This window comes from Pistacia vera, unplaced genomic scaffold (assembly GCF_008641045.1).
Source record: "Pistacia vera cultivar Batoury unplaced genomic scaffold, PisVer_v2 Contig223, whole genome shotgun sequence".
NCBI classification, from domain to species: Eukaryota; Viridiplantae; Streptophyta; class Magnoliopsida; order Sapindales; family Anacardiaceae; genus Pistacia; species Pistacia vera.
In genome coordinates this window covers 1,987,072-1,988,615 of record NW_022196028.1, presented here as the reverse complement: position 1 = coordinate 1,988,615, position 1,544 = coordinate 1,987,072, and positions in this window count along the sequence as shown.

Here is a 1,544-nt window from a genome sequence, read left to right as displayed (position 1 = left end):
TAAAAAAATTCAAAACAACAAAAAAACGAAAACACTTGGGTTGCCTCCCAAGAAGCGCTTGTTTATAGTCGGAAGCTTGACATTCTCAAGTCCTCATTCCGGGATGTCAAGTTTGAAGGGTAGTGACTTGCAACTTATCATCCCATCGATTTATGGCTTCAACCACTGTCCATTGACCTTAAATGTCCCCTTTTCTTTATATGAAATCTCCACAGCTCCGTATGGGTAGACTTTGGTAACTATGAAGGGTCCGGACCATCTAGACTTAAGCTTTCAAGGAAAGAGCCTAAGTCTAGAATTGTACAACAAGACTTTTTGACGCACTTCAAAGTTTTTCTTCGTGATATGCTTGTCATGCCACATCTTGGTCTTTTCCTTGTAAATCGAAGCATTCTCATATGCTTCATGACGAAACTCATCAAGTTCATTCAATTTCAGCATCCTTTCCTCCCCAGCAGCTTGTAAATCCATGTTTAGCCGCTTGACAGCCCAATATGCCTTATGCTCGAGTTCCACCGGCAAGTGACATATCTTCCCATATACCGAACAGAATGGAGACATACCAATTGGAGTCTTGAATGCAATGCGGTATGCCCCTAATGCATCATCCAACTTCTGTGACCAATCCTTCCTAGACACATTAATCGTCTTCGCTAAAATCTTTTTCAACTCCCTGTTTGACAGTTCCACTTGCTCGTTGACCTGAGGATGGTATGGTGTGGCTACTCTATGTTTCACTCCATATTTTCCCAAGAGAGCATCAAATTGCCTATTGCAAAAATGAGATCCCCTATCACTGATGATTGCCCGTGGTAATCCAAATCTTGAGAAAATGTTCTTCCTTACAAAATTAACCACCACCCTAGCATCATTGGATGGTAATGCAACTGCTTCCACCCATTTTGACACATAGTCCATAGCCAACAAGATGTACATATTTCCATAATAATTTGGGAAAGGACCCATGAAGGCAATTCACCTCACATCAAATAGTTCAACAACCAGGATGTTATTCAACGGCATTTCATCTCTCCTTGAAATATTTCCACTCCGTTGACATTGATCACATTCCTGAACTACCCGGAATAGGGTTGGCCAATAAAATCCAGATTGAAGAACCTTGGCTGCTGTCCTAGTTCTTCTAAAATGAACACCCACTTCCTTCTCATGGCAATGCCTTAAAAGACTCTCCATCTCTTCTTCTGGGACACACTTATGTATCATCTGATCTGCATAGTGTTTATACAGAAATGGTTCTTCCTAGAAATAAAACTTCAAGTCAAAGAAAAACTTCCTCTTCTGCTGGAAGGTCATGCCATTTGGGAGCACTCTCGGTGATAAATAATTTGCAATATCTACATACCAAGGTGCTTCCTCAACTCTTATCAATTTCTCATCCAAAAAGGTCTCCTTGATTTGAGTTTCCTCTTCACTTCCTTGGGTTGGTCGTTCAATTCTTGATGGATGATCTGCCATTACATTTTCTGACCCCTTTTTGTCTCGGATCTCCAATTCAAATTCTTGCAGTAGTAAGATCCATCTTA